The sequence below is a fragment of the Enhydra lutris genome, unplaced genomic scaffold (genome assembly GCF_002288905.1).
Source record: "Enhydra lutris kenyoni isolate GAN:26980312 unplaced genomic scaffold, ASM228890v2 scaffoldscaffold21, whole genome shotgun sequence".
Lineage (NCBI taxonomy): Eukaryota > Metazoa > Chordata > Mammalia > Carnivora > Mustelidae > Enhydra > Enhydra lutris.
The window spans coordinates 72,139,346-72,157,019 of NW_019154105.1; the positions used below are offsets into that span (position 1 = coordinate 72,139,346).

General features: G+C 43.8%; 1 protein-coding gene across 1 annotated transcript in view; it reads left to right on the top strand.

Moving 5' to 3' along the window:
* The window catches only part of LOC111148918 (TBC1 domain family member 9), a 122,731-nt gene that overhangs the window by 19,445 nt on the left and 85,612 nt on the right, over positions 1-17,674 (top strand). The window lies entirely within an intron of this gene.

Sequence of the window (17,674 nt, forward strand, 5' to 3'; positions counted from 1 at the left end):
CACAAGTAGGAAGAGAGGCAGGCAGAGAGAGAGGAGGAAGGAGGCTCCTCACTGAGCAGAAAGCCTGATGTAGGGCTTGATCCCAGGACCCTGGGATCATGACCTGAGCTGAAAGCTGAGGCTTTAACCCACTGAGCCATCCAGGCGCCCCCATGCTAGCTCTTAATGTGTGACCATGACTCTTAACTTCCTTGGGACTATTTTCCTTCTGAAAAGGAGAGTGGTTCCCCCCAGCCACCTGACATCTTCATTGTGAGGATCAAATGAGCTACTGAAAGTGCTTGGGAAGCTGAAAGCATCTGTCAGGTTTCATATGGGGTCCAGATTTTGTATTTCCAAGGAATCCTCCATCCCCTCTGCCAAATCAGCAATAGCCGCAGTGACAGTATCCTGAACCCACTGGGCAGCCCTCACCTTGGTGACAGCAAGCACCAAGTGGAAATAGTGCGTACACAAGACAGACTTGCCCGCAGGAGCAGACAGAAGTTCCTTAGAAAGAAGGAAGGAAAGAAAGGAAGGGGAGGAAAGAAGAGAAGAAAAAGGAAAAGAAAAGAAAAATGTTTGGTTTCAGTAACTGTCTGGAGTGGCCAGTTGTCAGGTCCTGTATTTTTTAAATCTAAGCGAAACTGACGGACTATTCCTTATTTCTTCGGGAGTAGATCACGCATGATTTTTACGTCCCACACAGTCAGACAGTTCCATGTACCTTGTTATGATTTCATTCTGGGACAATCAAAGCAGGACAGTGGGGAGGAAGCCTGCCTCCCTGTTCTTGGGCAGCCCTTTGTCCAGCTTCCCAGGCTCCCAGGGACAATCGGGAAGAAATGAGTGTAAACACACACACTAAGAATTTAGTGTTGTGTAGTTTGAAGTTGTTGGGTTCTTTGCTGAAATTTAAGGGAAAATGAAGCTCCAGGCATTAAGAAGGACTTACAGTTCTTCCCACCCCCAAGCCCCTGAAGGATCTAGGAAACAACTGTCAGAAAGAGAAATTTTGGGGTGCCTGGGTGGCTCAGTGGGTTAAAACCTCTGCCTTCGGCTCAGGTCATGGTCTCAGGGTCCTGGGATCGAGCCCCCGCATTCGGCTCTCTGCTCAGCAGGGAGCCTGTTTCCCCCGCTCCTCTCTGCCTGCTGCTCTGCCTACTTGTGATCTCTGTCTGTGAAATAAATAAATAAAATCTTAAAAAAAAAAAAAAGAAATTTCTCTGGGAAGACTGTTTCTTATTTTCCCCAGGGCAAGTCTGATCTTGACACCGGCTAAATAAAGGAGGGATTAGTAACTGGATGTTTAATAACTCCTGGCATTTTAAACTCAAATAATGCTTTTTGAAGGGGACTGAGGAAGGAGGCAGTGGAGGGAAGAGGGATATTGTCTATATAGGAAAGGTCAGTTTTTTTAAAATGTTAAACACTTAGGAAGATTCTTTATTGCAGAAAGAAATACCTTTTCCCAAGTATTTTGAAACATACAGTCCTCTCGGCCTGTTTTTGTTTTTTCTCTTTCTTTGTTTTTCTAGCTTTAATAGAGATGTAGTTTATGGTTATAGAGATACATTTCATTACTATGAACAATAACTGTAGTTTTTTGGAGTGCGAGGTGCTAAGTGGAAGCTGGTCTTCATCCCGGCGTCAGGAAGACAATCAAGAGCGATGGGACCAGGGCAGAGTGGCGAACCCACGCCTCACGGAGCCGGCTAGTCTCAGGCTGTTACTTACACTGGCACTGTACAGTTTCACCATGATGCCCATTATGACAGTTTACAAGTAGATGCTGTTGGTCGGGAATGTATCAGTAGGAATGTTCATTCCCTGCTATTTAGTCAACAGCTTTGAACTTAGCCCCAGAGGGCTACTGATTCTAACAGTCACACTCTCCATAGAAAACCTGGTCTCCTGATAACACTGAAGGAATTCTGGGGCTCGATGGAGTGTAACATCCTGTGGTATAAACAGCTCTGGAAAGACCTGAGTTCGGTATCGAAACCGGTTTTAGCTGGTGGCGGTGTGGCTGAAACAAGCTGACCAAGACCAGATTTTATTTCAGTTAATGAAATAAACACTTAACGAGGGGCGCCTGGGTGGCTCAGTGGGTTAAAGCCTCTGCTTTCGGCTCAGGTCGTGATCCCAGGGTCCTGGGATCAAGCCCCGCGTCGGGCTCTCTGTTCAGCAAGGAGCCTGCTTCCCTTCTCTCTCTGCCTGCCTGTGATCTCTGTCAAATAAATTAAAAAAAAAAAAAAACAACAAAAAAACAAAAAACAAAAAAAAAAACACTTAACGAGATGAGATGGGAACTGCGCAATGGTTTGTTTGAGAACTTGGATGAAGAAACAATGAGAGTGTCCTAATTGGGAAAGGTGTTCCGATTTCCCAAAGGTCTTTGTGTATTTGAGACGTCTTACAGGAGTATCTCCCTATTAGGGCAGAACACGTTTACATACTGGAATACATCTGTTGCTGTACAAAGGTATCGGTTAGCGTGTGGTTTCCTTTCCAAACAAGGCCTGTGGCAGGCGTCTGACAAGGATAAGCAACTGTCCGTGGAGACTTGCTGTCTTGGAATTTAGCCAGGGGAAGATTAAGGTATATATGATCTAGCCCATGCCTCTAAATTCCACTCCCCTTTAATGACTCAGAATCCAGTACTTCTTGATGCGTTATTCATACACACATCAGTGCTCTTTTGAGTTTGTGTTTTCATCGGGTACTCCCCATAGGGACCGTGGTGTAGTGTTTAAGAGTATAGACTTGTGTTTAAGAGCATGGCTTTGAAGCTGCTCCCTGAGCAGGTCAAGGTATCCCTTCTGAGCCGTGTAGCTGGGAAAGCACAGCCCCTCCCCTCCACCTTAGATGGAGCTGAGGCTACATTTTAGCACCACTTACCACCCATCCCTCTTACCCAGGTACCTTTTTGCAATGCAGACATTGCTCCGAGACCTGAAAGAGCCCTGTGCTTGAGTTTGAAATCTACTCACTTCCAAGCTGGTGTGATTTGAGACAAATTGCATTTCCCTGCCTCAGTCTTCTCATCTTTAAAAGAAGGGTCCAAGTACCCTTGTACTGGAGTTGTTTACGATGACAAATGGCAAGCGTTGAGGACAGCACTTGGAGCCTAGCAAGAGCTCAGTAAATCATGGCTCTGATGAAGAGGAGTTCCAGAACGGGCGGTGAGAGTGGGGAGGTTCACCCCATGGAACTCAGCTCCTTTCGGCAGTAGACAGGTTCCGTTATCAAAAAGCAGTGGAGGCCCCAAGGAGCCTTGCTTCTGACTGGATTCAGCCTCGAGTTCCAAAGCACCAGTTAGGAATCATTTTCACTTCCTGATGTAGTGGAAGAAGAGGATTTGGAGTAAGAGAGAAATGGGGCTCTGAGCCCCAGTGCTACCAATTCCGGGTTTTTTTTCCTGCAGGTGTAAGGTGAGAAAGATAACTGCTCCTTGGGATTTTCACTAAGATTGTATGTATTAGGAGTCTGGATGCACTGAGGTGCTTCGCCAACATTTAGCTTAGTATTGTTTTCCTGTGAGCTAGGACCCGGGTTTTAGACCTGGTATCCTGTCACGAAACAGGCACCAGCTTGTAAACCATCTACCCTTTGGTGAATCAGTCATTCTGGTGATTTCAAAGGCTTGTGTTTTTTGTTTTTTGTTTTTTTTTTTAAATGGGCTAATCAGAGGACAGTGTCTAGATTTGGGCAGTGAGACTCCTCATAATAATTAGTGATCTTAATAATGATGATACGTAATACCAGTTGAATAGTTATTGAGAGTCTGGTGTGCTCCTTTGATCATCAGAACAACCCCCAAAAGTAGCACTTACCATGATTCCTGCTTTTTGGTGGAGGAGACTGAGCCCAAAGTCACTCAGCCAGTAAGGGCTTGTGCTAGCGGTGTGTGAACCCCAGCAGTCTGCCTTGACCCCACCTGCTGAAACACTACGCAGCCTGCCTCCTGTCTCCCCTGCATTTCTGGAAGCAAGTTTAAATGGTGCTGTGGTCAGTGTACCAATGTGGTTGACCATCTTTGGGTAATGGATAGGTATCATTTAAAACTTGAATTCGTTGAAGACTGGTAAGTAGTGTTTGACTATTTTATTTTTTAAAGATTCTCTTTATTCATTTGAAAGAGAGAGATGGAGAGAACACAAGCAGGGGGGAGAGGCAGAGGGAGAGGGAGAGAGAGAAGCAGACTCCCTACTGAGTCAGAAGCCTGACATAAGGCTCAATCCTAGGACCTGGAGGTCTAGACCTGAGCTGAAGGCAGATGTCCGACCATATGAGCCACCCATGTGCCCCTGCCTGATTGTTTAGAATAGCAGTTCAAAGTTCTCTGAGGGTGGACAGTGATTGTTCTGGCAGTAAAAAGGCCTATCTACAGTGTTCTCCATTTTGGGATGGGGAGGACCCGTCATTCGTATTTGCCACCTGTGGTGCTCAGCTCCTTACCATTGTGTGTTGGTGGCTTTGGTGTGCAAGCAAATGCGTGTTCTATTTCTTGTAGCTGTCTCAGGTAGACAGTGCCCTGATCTGTCATTTGTCAGAGTATCTGATGTTTGATTTCCCCTGATTCCAACAGCTTAGACGGAGGCCTTCTTCCTGACCAGGTGCTTTTGTCCTCGGAGTGGCCCGTTTGCACACACCAGGCTGTTGGAGAGGTGTTAATTGTCAAAGTGGTCTTGTGAGGGAGAGTTGCTCATTGATCGACCCAAGCAACCTTGCTAATCTTATCAAAGGCTGAACACTCAGGTGAAAGCTTTTAGTGCCTCCAGGAAGAGTGGGACTAAAAGGTGAAACTCTATGAAGTTATGGGAAGAGACCAAGCAGGTGAAAGTTTTTTCTGTCTAAAGTAGCCAAGAGTGTCTGTGGGGGAAGACATAGTATCTACCACTCACTAACACTGAGATTTTTGGCCCCATAGAGGTCATGACAAAAATGTCTGGGAGAGTCAGTGATGATGTGCCTCCAAAATAGAGTGCTTGCTCAAATCCCAAGTGAAATAATTGCCTAAAAGGGAGATTTTTTTTTTTTTTTTACATAGGAACACTGTAAGGGAGAAAATCCTGTTGCATCATTGTTTCTTATTCTACTTTGAAAACCAGGAGGAAGGAAAGTAGAGCTTCTTTTTTTTTTTTTTTATAGATTTTATTTATTTATTTGACAGACAGAGATCACAAGTAGGCAGAGAGGCAGGCAGGGAGAGAGGAAGAAGCAGGCTCCCTGCCGAGCAGAGAGCCTGATTCGGAGGACCTGAGCCGAAGGCAGAGGCTTTAACCCACTGAGCCACCCAGGCGCCCTGAAAGTAGAGCTTCTTTCACAGAAGGGAAGTGACCACCTTCCCTAGTGCCTTCCGTGGGCTCTTGGCTGTTGTGATGGACAAGTTGAACTTGTGGCCTCATGGCCATATCATCAGAGTCTTCTAGTGGTAGTTAAGTCACCTTAAAACTGGGATTTGTGGGACACCTGGGTGGCTCAGTGAGTTTAAGCCTCTGCCTTTGGCTTGGGTGGTGATCTCAGGGTCCTGGGATCGAGCCCCGCATCGGGCTCTCTGCTCGGCAGGGAGCCTGCTTCTCCCTCTCTCTCTCTGCCTGCCTCTCTGCCTACTTGTGATCTCCGTCTGTCAAATAAATAAATAAAATCTAAAAACAAAAAAACAAAACAAAACTGGGATTTGTTCAAACCACGTGTGTTCCTGACATCTTAGGGAAAGCAGATTCGCTAAGGTACACCCTTAGCCCCATTACTTCTATGAGGGTTTTGCATTCTGAGATCCACTGAGATGGTTTCACTGTGTTACCATGTGAAACCCGAAATGTCAATGGAGAGATGGGGCAACTGGTTAATGGCGCGTGCATAGCAATGGTGAATGAGGACTGTGACATAGAGAAAACCCAAAAAGGAGAAAGATTCAAAGGGGAACAAAGCAATGCCTGAAGAATCTGGTATGGACCCCAGAATGGCAGTAAATACTCCCATTTATTTGAATTACATATGCTTACATTTTCATCAAAGGAAGTAGATTTCTACCTTTTCTTAAAGTGGCTAACTTAATCAAAAGCTTTGGCAGAACCGTTAATTCTCTACCATTTGAAGTAAAATAAATAAGTAAATGCAGACCTTCATGTAGCTCAGAGGCTGTTTGAACTTGAGAGAAAATTGTTTCCTTTCTTCCTTGGATTGGACTGTGGCCAACATTCCTGACTGATGTTGAACGTGGTATCAAAAGAATGTGCCTGAAGTATGTAGCCAGTGACCTTTATAATCACAGTACCATTTGATGGAAAAGTGTTTACCACATTACATTCTTTATTAACTGAAGTCCGGTAGAATCTACTTGTTTTATCTTTAGTCTTGGTGAGGGCCAAATGTCAGATTGCTATCTCTAATATACCTGCAAATGCTTCGCAAATAAATGCATACGAAAACTCTAAAAAGCATAGTCTGTCGGAAAAATAGGATAAAGAACATTAGAAGTGGAGAAAGATTTTAATTAGAAAACGGTAATACTGCTTCTGTGTAATCAAAGAGGTATTAGACCCATAAAGGAGAGGCCAGCTCATGTCTCAAGTGGAGCCTACCAGCACGTGGTAGAGTTGGAGGAGCGGTTTTTGGCCTTTTCCCTATTTCTACTCTCTGCTAATTCATTACTCGCTCATTCAATTTTTCATCCATTGACTCACTCAAGATTTAGGTGTTTACCACCTGTTAGGCACCGAAGATGCAAAAATGTATGACATCACCCCTACTCTAGAGAGACTGGATTCAGCAAGAATCTGCACAGATGTTTTATGCTGAAATTAGTTTCTTGGTTTTGGTTAAGACTTAATGAGAGAGACGTTGAAATGCAGATTGAAATGCGTGTGCCCTCTGTGGAGATTTGTTATTTGTACTAAATGGGGATTATGTCATCATGGATTGTCCATACTCTCGTCGTAGCCCATAGGTAGTTCCAGACTCTGCCCCAGGCTGGGGTTTGAAAGCCTGGGAGTGGGCACTGGAATGGGACCAGGCTCATTCCACAGCTGTGGGCAGTGACACAAAGAGGGCATCGAAGGTGAAGCCTGACTTGGGCCAGAGTTGACCCCTCAGAGGCCTGAAAACTAGGGCAGAGTCTTCAGCTGGGGCAATGAATAGAGGTAGCATCTCACAAACATAGTAACTGATTACTGTTGTGTTTTGTGTCCTAGGGTCTGGGTTCACTCTCAGCCTGAGTTCTGGTCATAATTTTTAAATTTGGTATTTTCATTTTGCAGCATTAGTTTTACAGTAAGTGTTTGAAAACCCCATAAATGTCTCTTCATAGGAGAAAGGTTAAATACATGATAGAATTGCCATATAATGAAATGAGAGACAGAAAAAAAACACAAGAATGGTGACAGTCTTTTTTTTTTTTTAAGATTTTATTTATTTATCTGTCAGAGAGAGAGAGAGAGAGAGAGAGAGAGCGAGGGAGCACAGGGAGGCAGAGTGGCAGGCAGAGGCAGGGGGAGAAGCAGGCTCCCTGCTGAGCAAGGAGTGGGATGTGGTACTTGATCCCAGGACGCTGGGATCATGACCCTAGCGGAAGGCAGACACTTAGCCATAGAATGATGATGTTCTATATCCTGATATAGGAAGCACACTGATGTTAAAAATTACTGATATGAATAAAATAATCTTAATACAACTTGATCCCAGGTTATTGGAGTGACCACCTTATGAACGATTCCAATTTCAGTACTCAGGGAGCACTTGGATTTATGTCTGGTACTTCTGTATCAGCTGTTTTCAGCCACTGAGAAAGTGACAGAGGAGTTGAATACCTCAAAGGTACATTTGGTCAGAGGAAGATATGCTGATTTCTCAACACACTATACATACAAAGGTTTCCTAAATGTGAATAGAGTACCATGGTGGTAGAGTCCACGGTACACATTGGGCTGAATCCCAGCGAGCCTACACAGGATTTTTGCTGCGAGGGACCCTATAGTTCACACAACTCAACCTCATCTTTCAGTTACACTGTGGTTATTTTAGATATTTCTTGGTTCTATAATTCTGCTGAATTTAATTTGAAAATACATTTTGGTTTTAGAATAGTAAATGAGCTTTGAGCCTAAGAAGTTTATACTCGGTTCTGAGCTTGTGTGTATGTAAGTAATGCCATTTTAAGGAAAGGTACTACTAGGGGCGGGGGTTGTGAGAGGTCCGTAACTCATGTTTGGGAAGCTATACTAGACAAGAAGAGACTGCAAATGATGACCCTTAGCAGTTTTCTCTTAGGTATCCTCTAATTCTTGAGGTTAATGATTTATTACTATTCTCAGCAAACAATGTCTTTAACAGTTAAGAAGAAGACACTTCTTAAAATTTAAATGTTTCAAATAATAATACATTTCTATGATTCAAAGACCCATAGATATTAGAAGGTTTACACTGCACTATCTCTCAGCCCCGTTCTTCACTCTTGGTGGCCCCTATTTTTTTGTGTATCTTCCCCAGATTCTTTTCTGCATATACAAGCCAATACCAGTATATGGCTTTAGCCCACCTTGTGGGCTCAACTCCTGGTACAGAAAGGCTTTTCTGCACCTTACGCTTTTTCAGTGAATAGTATCTCTTCCTCTCTCAGGACATAGAATGCTGCCAATTTTCTTTTTTTAGGGCTGCCTGTTATTCCATTATATGACAGAACCATCGTTTATTTAACTTCTCCCCTTTGTTGTTTTCAGACATTTAACATCAAACTAATGCTGCTGTAATGTTATTTGGCCAAATGAAACAGACCTGTAGGATAAATACCAAGAAGTGAAATTTCAGAGCTGTGGTATACTTGTATTTGGAATGTCCATACCTGTTGCTAAGTCGCCCTCCCTTGGGGTTTTACTGAGTTCCTCTCTCCCAGGCAGTATGTGAGGACTGCCTTTTTTCCCCAGGCTCATTATAAAGAGAATGTGCTACCACATTTTGGATTCTTCCCATTCTGATAAGTGAAAATGGTATCTCAGTATGTTTTTAACTTGCCTTTCTCCTATAAGTGAGGTTGAACATTTTTTATGTATTTATAAATGATTTCTCCTTCCTCTTCAGTAAATTGTCCATTATTGTTCTTTGCTCACTTTCTATTGGGTGGCTGCTCTTTTCCTTACCAGCATTTAGGAACTATTTATATATTAAGGACATGAGTCTTTTTGTCTGTGATCTGAGTTGCATCTTTTTTCCCCATCTGTCTTTTGTAACTTAGGGTATTTTTGGCATGTAGAGATTTGGGGGTTTAAAAAAAGCGGTTTCTGGATTATGAATCATAGAAAGCCTTCCTACTCCAGATTCAAAGGGAATGTTGAAAAAGCCTTCAAAAACATGTAGCTGGCAGTGCTGATAAGGTTGCCCTTCTAGGCTACCTCATAGCCTTGTGATGTTGGAGCTCCTGTGGTACTTCCTACATCGTTCTTACCTACTGCACTCCACGGAGCTGACGCTGGACAAGGGTGTTTTAGGTGCCTATCGAACCAGTAATAGACCAACTCTGGCTTTAGCCTGTATCCGGTTTCTTTTCCTTAGCACTTTTTTTTTTTTTTTAAGATTTTATTTATTTGTCAGAAAGAGAGAGCACACAAGCAGGCAGAGGCGGAGAGAGAAGCAGGTTCCCTGCCAAGCAAGGAGCCTGACGCGGGACTCGATCCCAGGATGCTGGGATCATGACCTGAGCCAAAGGCAGCGGCTTAACCCACTGAGCCACCCAGGCATCCCATCCTTAGTACTTTTTGAAGGACTGGTAAGAGAGAAGGGTAGAGCAGAAATGGCCAGCTGACCCTATAAACTGCCCAGTGACCTTGCATTAATCAGGTCCATTTGGTCTCATTTCACAAATTACCATCACTTGCTATCTTTGTGATTTTGATTATCCTAAATTTATTCAGAAAGTAATGCTACCTATGTAATTGAAAAGCAGCATTTTTTTTTTTTTTCTTAGTGTGGGAGAGGAACAGGGGGAACGAGAGAATCCTAAGCAGGCTCCACGACCAGCACGGAGCCTGATGCAGGGCTGGATCTCACGACCCTGAGATCCTGGCCTGAGCCGAAATCGAGTTGGATGCTCAACCAGCTGAGCCACCCAGGCGCCCCTGAAAAGCAGCATTTTTGATCGTTAAATTTGACACTTTTATGGAGCCTGTATGTTAAAATATTCTCATTTCAGTAATTCTAAATGCCTATCCAGATCGGAAGGAAGCTGTCTGAGACTGGGCGGTCATGATAAAAATTGGTTAGTTTAAGACTGAGTCTGTTGGTGATACCTTCTTCATAATAAGTCCTTGAAGGAAGGCTGTAATGATTAAGTTGTGGTGTATGGACACCTTTTACTTATGTCAGCCTGCCAGGGTCTTGAGAAGAGAAGCTGAGAGTGAGTGCACAGCATATAAGGGGTAATTACCAGGAGTTATTAGAGTTTGTAATTCAAGATGCCATAATCACTCAGACATAGTAAGGCCTTTCTCATTTGAAAGGACCCTAATAAGTAGATACTGTGCTTTCCATCATGCAATATAATTGGATGGTCTAAGAAAAATTGAAAAGCTCACTTACTCCCAAAGGAATTTGAAATAAATGAGGAAGAGGGAGAAAAGCAGGGATGAGGGCAGGCATGAAAGATGATAAGAGAAAGCCTAAAGAGTAATTAGTCATAATTCATTGGACAGGAAGGAGAATTACTGGCAAAATTCAATGTTCTGAGAAAGAAAGAAGGGAGGGAATCAGAGACGCACCTTGGAGGGGATGAGAGTGACATTTCAGACAAAATGGTGATGAGAATCTTTTCAAAGTAATATGGAAAAAACACCAAATAAGTAACAGTAGCATGGAGCAGAAAATAGTGGTCTAATTGTTTTAATAATAGCTGAAGAGTGAAAGGTTGAGAATGGTATTACCTTTTTTTAAATTTTTTAAAATTTTTGGAAAGATTTTATTTGACAGGGAAGAAGCAAGAGAGCACAACCAGGGGAGGAGGGGCAGAGAGAGAGGGAGAGGCAAGCTCTCTGCTGAGCAGGGAGCCTGATGTGTTACTTGATCCCAGGACCCTAAGATTATGACCTGAGTCAAAGGCAGACACTTAACTGACTGAGCCACCCAGGCGCCCCAGAATGGTATTACTTTTGAGAATTAATTTTAGGCCAGAATCATAGTGTGATCTATCTTCCATTATTTACTAAATTAGTTAGTCCCCACTAACCTTGGGTTTTGTTAAGATCAACATAGCATTGCCATGACTCAGCCCCATACTAGACATCTGGTGAGTCACTGTGTAAATGTTTGCAGGATGAATGAATGATTGAATTGATAAGCGAATGATCGATTTGGGGCATGTTTGAATCTCTAACCTAAGTTCAGACTGAGTAAAAATAAGTGTGGCCTTGGCTTTATCATGACAGTGACTTATGTCTTTGCAGAACCAGGTGGAAAGCTTCATGGAAAGGATTTCAGAAAACACACTTGGTGCAATATGCACGGTCACCGTTCCTTCTAGATTTCTGAGGGCTTGTGTTTTTTATGGGAAATGAGTAGAGGGGAATGATCAGTGAGCAGTGGAACTTCTCAAATGACCAAATGCCTGTTTCATCATGGCATATGTAGTGATCACTTCGGCAAACAATAATTGGCTCATATGCCCAGGTCATCTCATAACACTTTAATTTCGTGTCATTTGAAGCTTGGCTTGAGTAAACTTTTTCTCATCCCCCAAAGGCCCCTTGCTCCCATGGATTCGGCATGAGTTATTAATTCCATTGATTGAAAAACAGGCTCCAGGCCTTGTGGGAATCCAGGCAGGGGAGGGCTAAATCCTGGGTTGGTGGTGGGAGAGGCTGGTCCTGGGAGAATGGAGGTAGACATTTAGACTCCCCGAGGCTAGGCATGTTTCTGGAAACATCTTAGCAAAAGGCAGTTGGTTAAGATATAGGCAGAGATGAACAGGTGTTAGCAAGTAGGAAGACTATGTACCAAGGGAATTGGGATGCTGGGCAAGACACCAAGACAGCCATTCAGCCACTGGAGAAGAATTCTAGACGCTGGGTCAAAATGACCTTGTTATCCCAGCAGGAAGATGGGTGTTCCTCAAGTACTCTTTCTCTTTGTCACAAAACATGGCTGATAGCCAAGTACCAGTGCTCCCCGCTCCTACTACTCTAGGATTTAGGAAGATGAAGAGAGAGAGATGAAGGACCACTGTAGGCTCATAGGCAGAAGACTAAATCAGGCTAACCAGTATTCAAAAGCTGACTCACAGTTGCCAAGAGAATGCCTATTGTATTTCCTCTTGACTGTGAATCATCGTTATATATGAGAATTTCTGACAGTTCCGCAAGTGTAGGTTGAGGAGAATACCACAGTTTTTATAGATTGTCAGTTAAAAAAATCATCAAAATGATAAGGACGCTATAGGATCTTAAGTCCATAAGGACTGAAATAAGGTTGAATTTCCTGGAAACTAGAGAAGGTTCTGATGATTACTCTTTTTATTTGTACTACTTCCTTCTGAGTACCTCCACTCCCTTAAGGAAATGATTCTAGAAGCTGATACAGTGAACTGTCTCAGGCTTTAGAGTTCTCTTGCCTTGGGCCTGGTGACCAGAGTTGCCGTCTAAGCTACATGCCCACTGGGCAAGTTTCTCTACTTCTCTGGGCACCGGTGTTCTCATCCATCAAATAGGGATGATTTATATCTATATCTATATCTATATCTATATCTATATCTATATATATATATATATATAGGATGTTGTGAGGATTAAATTAGAATACATATAAAGTGATAAAGACAGCAGCTGGCATGTCACCGCTGTTAGCCATTATTGGTGATAATCTGGTGGTGGTTTCAGGGGTCCATTGGAATAATATGTCTGCTTGGTATGTATAGCGATTTTCATTTCATTTCTCTAACCAGAGTACAAATAGGCTTCTAGTGGAAAGTGGGTTCTATTTCCCAGACCCTAAGGACCTCCCTTTGGGTCTAGTTATCTCTTGTTAGGTGCCAGGGTAATTCTGGAAACTTCCTTTGAAGTCTGGCTGAGCTACAGTGAGGACATTTATCCTAGACAGAAAAGCACCTTCTAGAAGTGCTTTTCTGTCTGGGAAAAGTTCACAAGAAACCAGGAAAGGAGCTGTGTTTGCTGCTGGGGCCACAGTGACTCCCCTCTGGGTACACACACGAGGAGCTGTTCTGTGGGCCCAGCTACAAGGGTCCATTTTCCTTCTGGAGAGTAAGTTGGAAATATCAAACTTGTGAGGGCCGAACTTGCCATTAGTGGTAGAAGCTTATGGGTCACTTTAGAAACCAGCTCTTCAAAGGCTAGTTCCCACCCCTCAACCCCCCACACCCAGAAAGAGTGGATTAAGACAATTTGGCCCCGTTGGAAATAAAAACAGAGAATTTTCCACCTTCCCTGCAGTGGCCAGTATTACCGTCCAAGTAATGAAGCAGATTCGGTTTCCCTGGCTGCAGCTGGTGGTCACTGGCCCGTATCAGCCTGTACAGGGGAAGCACCACCATGGACTCCTGTGGACAGTTAACAGATCTTGGCTTCATCTCTTAGTCTCTCTGAGCCTCTATTGCCTCATCTGTGAAATGGCGTAAGAACTTGCTGTGTGTTCACAAGGATTAAAGAGGTGGTTCTGTGTAAGGAAAGTTCTTGGTATAAAAGGAGGGGCTCGATGAATCTCCTCCTCATAAAAAATTCCTAGTTTGCCTTCCGACTTCTGCTTCCCCTTTCCCAACTACTGCAAACTGCCATCAGAGGGATTTCTGAACGGCATATGTAGCTCCAGCCCAAGAGCTGTCATGGGTAGGATAAAATCCAAACAGTGTAACACAGGGCTGCCCAGCCACAATCTGGTCTCTATGCCCCATACCTTCCCTCTTGGCTGGGCTATGCTGCCACACTTCAGCAACCACAGTAGGTCTTGTTATTGAACACTTACAAAGCGGCCGGCACTGTTTACATGTTTCTGATGCATCACATCCTTTAGTCCTCACTGCAACCCTGTCTAGGTGAAGAAGTTGGGGTTTTTACAAATTGTATGTCTTGCTCCTTCCTGACCCTAGGATGTAGTCAGACTGGGATTCCACTTGGGTTCTCCATGCTAGCTATTTATGTATTTATGAATGTATGTGTTTACTTATGTATTTGAGGTATAATCGACATACAACGTTATATAGTTTCAGCTGTACAACGTAATGATCTGATATTTGTAATTACTGCAAGGTGATCGCCGCAGTAAGTCAGGTCTTTACTATACATAGTTACGAGAACTTTTTTTTTTCTTGTGGTGTGAACTTTTAAGATCTTGACTTTCTCAGCAAGTTTTATTTCAGCGCTTTTAAATGTTACCTTCTACCAAAGCCCAACTCCAGGACACTGTTCAAAACTGTCTCTTGCATGAGCTCCCAAGCCCTGGGCAGTCGTCCCCATAGCATCTCTTAATGTGCGTCCTTGAACTAAAGGAGCAAGTGGTCATTTTAGTAGTTCTTGTCTGCATGAGCTACCTCTGTCTTCCCAGTCAGATCCTGCTTTCCTCCAAGGGGGCAGAGATAGATGATATCTCCAGGGCCCAACAAAGTGTCCTCTTCACAGGTGCTCAGTTTCTGTTTGATGAGGATAAGGATGAAAACACACATATCCAGGACTGAGACCATATTTATTCATCCACCTGTTCTAGACGGTAATAACCATGTTGACTACTTAGTAAGATTCAAAACATAACGTTGGCAAGTACTTTGTCATCTAATGTTCAGTCTCCTTCTCTGTAATACAGGAAGATGGAAATGTATGACCTAATGCTTCTCTCTCTCTCTCTTTTTTTTAAAAGATTTAATTTATTTATTTGACCAGCAGAGATCACAAGGGGGCAGAGAGGCAGGCAGAGAGAGAGCGGGAGAAGCAGGCTCCCTGGTCTCAATTCGGGGCTCAATCCTGGGACCCTGGGATCATGATCTGAGCCTAAGGCAGAGGCTTTAACCCACTGAGCCACCCAGGCGCCCCCTAAAGCTTCTCTCGCTCTAAAATTATATATTATTTCAAAAAAGTCTAGATACATTACACTGGCAAGATATTCTACATGTTGCCAGACTTATCAGCAACCCTGGGAGACAGAGAAGATAAATTGTTCCCAACTTAGTGTCAGGAAACTATGGCCCAGAGAGGCTGAGTGACTTGCCTGAAGCCACACAGCTCCTGAATGGGGAAGTAGGAACCTAACCCACTGCCTGTGATCACTTTGTATGACACGGCATGGGCCCTGCCATGTTAGAAATGTTCCTGTTCCATCAAGGAAGTAGGCCAGTACAAACATCTAAATGTTTCCCTTGGATTCCCAGGTACTCTCCCAGATTTAAGTTAAAAGAGCTGAGGTTTTCTAAGGGGTTTTCCTGGTGATGTTTTTGAAAATGGTTTGAAGTAATCCTGTTAGGAATTTTCCTAATCATTTGGCTTGTTCAGGTGAAGGTGATCAGTCACAGTGGTTGTTCATTGGAGACTCTGGCTGGGGGACTGGAGGCCTGAGATCTGGCCACTGGTTTTATGGCCCTGGGTCACTTCCTCAGGGTCCCTTCAGAAGACTGAAGAAAAGGGTCTGAGATTCCAACACTTTAGGGGAGACTTTTTTAATCTTAATAAAAATTTCCCAAGAACTAGCATAAAGAGAAGTAAAGATCAGGTAAATACCACATGAGTCACCTCCCATTTTACAAATTTAGGTGTATTTTTTTCTTTCTAAAAAAATTTATATATTTATTTATTTGAGAAAGAGAGCATGAGCTGGGGAAGGGGCAGAAGAAAAGGGAGAGAATCTCAAGCAGACTCCCCGCTGAGGGCAGAACCCGACGTGGGGCTTGATCTAACGACCCTGAGATCATGACCTGAGCCGAAACCAAGAGTGGGACACTTAACCGACTGGGACACCCAGGTGCCCCTATTTTTCTTTCTTAAAAAAGAACAGTGCACCTATTGTATGTAAGTAAACGGAAGCACATTTAGTACAGCTTTATACACAAACTATGGGACAGCTACATATTGTTACCTGAATGATGTCTGTATGCACTGAGATTCAACATATAGAATTTTGTAGTGTAATGTGCTGCGACCTGAAGGCTTGTTGTGCTTTATTTTGTCTAACACAGAGCTTCCCACCTATTTTCACATTCCTGCACACTTGGCAAATAGTATGAGCAGGACACACAGGGGAAGACCCCAGTCAGCTCCACCAAGGGCTGAGGAACCCCTGGGTCTCTCCAATGCCGAAAGTGTATTTCAAAACTAGACTTGAGCGGCATGGTTTGTCTTCCACAAAAACCCTTGAGAATGGCCTGTCTATTCAATAATGCTCTAAAAATGCAGATGCCCAAACGATACTTGTCACCATCTCATGGCCTAGCAGACAGAATTCTGGGGTGGGCACCTGGGAACCCAGGGCCTGGCTTTCCTGTTGCCCGTAGATTGCCCTGGATTGCTCCCAGTGGAAACTGTGAGTGTGCCGGAAACTTGTGCCTCTCCCGACGGCGTGACCTACCGATGTGATCGAGCTATGGGAAGAATCTCTTTTCCTTATCCATGCTCTAGATTTCAGAGGCCCTGGCCCTGGAGCCGTGAAGGACAAGTGTTTAAAGCCTGGGAGTGCTGGGATGCGATGACCCACTGTGCCTCAGCCTTTCTCAGCGGAGCATTTGCTGCAGCTTTCTGTGCCCGGAATGGTCCCCGCCCCTGCCGTCAGTGGGTCCAGTGGACATGCTGCTGGGAAATGAACTTGACAGCCATCAACTGTCCTAACAGGGACATGGCGCAGGCATGTCTAAAAGGATAAGGGATCGTGAATTCACCGTCAGAGAACAATTGCTGGCATTCTTGAATCCTTGATGTAGTAGCTAGGAGAGGACAGTTGGTACAGTCTGAAGAAGAATCTTAAATATTGTTGTGTTAGGGGCGCATGGGTGGCTCTGTTGGTTTAGTGTCTGACGCTTGATTTCAGCTCAGCTTATGATCTGAGTTGTGAGATCGAGCCCCATGTTGGGCTCCGTGCTCAGTGGGAGTCAACATTGGATTCTCTGCCTCTCCCTCTCCTACCCCTCTCCCTACTTGTGTGCGCGCTCTCTCTCTCTCTCTCTCTCAAATAAAACATTTTTAAATACTGTTATTTTGTAACTGATAATTTTTTTTTAAACAGGCCTTTTCTCTATCCCTCTCTATTTCTGTTTCTCTCTCTGTCTCTCTCAAACAAATGACAGAAAGGAAAGTTGGGGCAAAAATCTTTTTTTTATTAACATGTAATGTATTATTTGTTTCAGGGGTATAGGTCTGTGAATCACCAGTTACACAATTCACAGTGCTCACCATAGCACATACCCTCCCCAGTGTCCATCACCCTGCCAACCCATCCCTTCCATTCCCCTCCCCTCCAGCAGCCCTCAGTTTGTTTCCTGAGATTAAGAGTCTCTGATGGTTTGTCTCCCTTCCCGGTACAGTCTTGTTTCATTTTTCCCACCCCTCCCCCCTCCCCCGCCCTGCCTCTCAAATTCCTCATATCAGAGAGATCATATGATAATTGTCTTTCTCTGATTGACTTACTTCACTTAGCATAAAACCTCTGGTTCCATCCTCATTGTTGCAAATGGCAAGATTTCATTTTTTGATGCCTGTGTAGTATTCCATTGTAGATATAT